Consider the following 3,322-nt stretch of genomic DNA (forward strand, 5'->3'; position numbering starts at 1 on the left):
TCTTTTAAAAAAATAAAAACATATACTAAAAAAGAACAAAACTAGAAAATAAAATAAAATAAGGAAGGAAAGATGATTCAACAAAATCCAAATGTGCCTGTGCAGAAGCAGAAGCAACATGAAAAACGTAGAGAGCAAGGGTCCTCTAAAATTTTTAATGCCTTTGTAATGCCTCCAATGAGAGCCACTTACGGGAACTCCCAGACAAAGAATGACAAAGAAACCTTGTAAATGTGTTCAAACAACTGAGAGAGGACATGAACATACTAAAGAAAACAAAAACAAAGTAATGAGAGACATGAAAGGCAATTCAGGACATAAATAAAATTCAATAAGGATATAGAATTGTTGAAAAAGTCCAAAATGAAATGATGCTGGAAATTACAAAGTCAACTAGCTGAATAAATACCTTAGTAGAAAGTCTAAGCAACAGAATGGATCTTGGAGACAGAAAAATTGGATCACTTAGTATTGCTCACTGATGAATTTAAATAAAAAGCGGAATGGAACAGGGATGACCTCAGGTCACCATGAAAAGAACAAATCTATAGATTATGGGCATAAAAAAAAGGTAAGAATATCATGCCAAAGACATAGAAAATATTTTTGTTTTTTGAAAAACTTTTATTGAGATTTTGCAAGTTTCACACAACAGATCTTAATCAAATTTAGACGCCCTCCCCCATCCATGCCATACTTTTGCAAAAGCTCAAGCATTTGGCAATACATGTTAAGTCCTATCCAGTCAAGCATTTGTGCCCAGATGTCACACAGTGCATGTTCATCCACTGAAGTCCAGTCAGCCTATCTAGAGATTCTAAGTAATGTCTACTCTCCCTCACTCAGCAGTAAGCAATCTCCAACAGTTCTAAGGCTAGGGCTTGACTTCCACCCATTTACCTTGCTCTACTCTGGGCCCCTATCTGACTGAGTTGAATTGTCTTGTGCTTGATGCCACCATTTCCAAAAGTTGACATGTAGAAGTTTTCAGTGGTCAGAAAGCCTAAATTTTCCTATGTGCATGAACCAACCCTGGCTCTTACAATCTTTCTGCCTCCTCTTCTGCCATGCATGTGCGATGCATAATTTAAGAGTCTTATCCAGGGACACACACTCTTCAGTCTCTTATTCTCTAAAACTTGATAAGTTGTGACCTTTTGTGTACATTGCATTCTGTTGTATAAGGAGGCTTTGCTGATAGAATTGAGGAATTCACTAGAATTTTCTCTATCTCCTGTTGGACTTGTTCCATAAGCCTTAGGTGTACAGATTTCATTGTAGATATATCACTTAGGAGTAAGCATCTCTCAAACATATAGTCTCTGTATGTATTCAGTTGTGGAATTCTGCAGTAGCTTCCATCTGTTACAAGAAGAAGCTTCTTTGATGAGTGGTGTATGGTATATTGTCCCCCGATAACAATGCTACTTACTACTGCACCAATGGGAGTACCTTGCTGAGCCAGTTGTTATGGTTATTAGGCTTTAGGGCTGGGTTGGACCATTTATTGATTTTTTTCCCTTAGCAACTTGCATAGTATCCCCCAGAATGATGAGAGCTAAAATTCAGGTGGAAGTCTTCCAGGTCAGTTCCTGCTCCATTGCTTCAAGTCCTGTGTCCAAATTAGGCCCTGTCTTCAGCAGCAGAGTCATATTTTTTGAGATATTGGAGAAAACCAAGAGCTCCTGCAGTAGCCTGTGTTGTTTAGAGAGTATCAGATTACTCTGACCAACCACTCACAGGGAGGTCTCTCTTGTCCAGCACTGTACTCTTTGCCATACAGCCCCCAAGAATACACATGCACTAATGTTCTGACACCACGTGTACATTTCTCAGGGGGTTCCTGAGCCAACACATTTCCTCTGTCTTCCCTAGCCCCCCAAGCTCCATTAATCTCTTGTCTCTCTCCCCCCAGTTCAAATCCCCTCCTCCATCCCCAGTCCAAGTGCACCCATTAACCCTCCCTCCCCAGATAAGACCTGCCTCTCACCATTCCCACTCTCCTGAGTGCCCTTCTCCCCCAGCCCTATGGTCCCTTGCATGTCCCTCCCTCCTCCCTTCCAGTCAGACATTTCCACTTTCCCCACCTCCCCCTGGTAATATCTGCTCCCAACTAACCCCTCTTTCAGACTGTTTCTTTCCTTTTATCCCATGTTTTCTTTCCATTTTCCTGGCTATTACATCAGGATATATACTCACATAAAAGAGATTGGTGCTATGATTTGCAAATGAGGGAGAACATATAACATTTCCTTTTCTGTGTTTGTCTTACTTCACTTAGTATAACACTCTCTAGTTCCATCCATTTAACTGTAACTTTCATAATTTCATGTTTCCCTACTATTGAGGAGAGCTCCATTGTGTTGAAGTACCATAGTTTCATTATCAATTTGTCATTTGGGGGGCATTTTGGTTGTTTCCATTTCTTAGCTATTGCAAAAAAAGCAGCAACAAACTTGGATGAACTGGTATCTCTACAGTAGGATGAGTTCTTTGGGTATCTGCCAAGGAGTGGTATAATAGGATCTTATAGAAGATTCACTTTTAGTTTTTTAAAAATATTTTATTATTTTTATTTTATGTGTATGTGTGTATTGCCTGCATGTAGATAAGTGCACCCATGTTGTGCAATGCTCGCAGAGGACAGAAGAGGCTGTTGGATCCCCTGGAATTGGAGTTATGGACAGTTGTTAGCTGCCATGTGGGTGCTGGGATTCAAACACAGGTCTTCTGCAGGAAAAGCCAGTGTTCTTAACCACTGAGCAATCTCTCCAGCCCCATTTTTAGCTTTTTAAGAGTTATCTACACTTTTTTCCATAGTGGTTGCACGAGTTTGCTTTCCTACTATGGGCAACTGGGCTCTCTCTCTGGGCGCAGTGTGCGCTCACTCCCTGCAGGTCCACAGACTTCTCCAGCGGCTGCTTTGGGTCCCGCGTCTCTGGGAGTGATGGCAGCTGGTGGCTGTTGTAACTTCTCTGGTGGTGGGAGCTTGCTCTGCTTACTGGAGCATTGTCCAGCTGGAATCCCGTCCCAATTACACCTGTGTACCTTTCCTCAGGATTGTGGGGTTCCTGGCCACTGAACCCCACAGGGAAGAGGCACGAGGACGGCGAAGCTAGCGTGTCCTTGGGTCGGTAACAGAAGGTGCTGCCCTCCGGAGGAATTAGGTGGCCTGTACACAAGACTCAAAGGCTCAAGGCTTAGTTTTAGTCTGTACAGCTTTATTATCTGAGACCCAGTTCTCTGATATCTCTGATCTCCCTGAATTCCTGAGCCCGGTTTCCCTAGATTCCCAGTTTCCCTAGATTGCCGGCTATTGAGA

Source organism: Nannospalax galili, unplaced genomic scaffold (genome assembly GCF_000622305.1).
Source record: "Nannospalax galili isolate Female #2095 unplaced genomic scaffold, S.galili_v1.0 scaffold1654, whole genome shotgun sequence".
Taxonomy (NCBI): Eukaryota; Metazoa; Chordata; class Mammalia; order Rodentia; family Spalacidae; genus Nannospalax; species Nannospalax galili.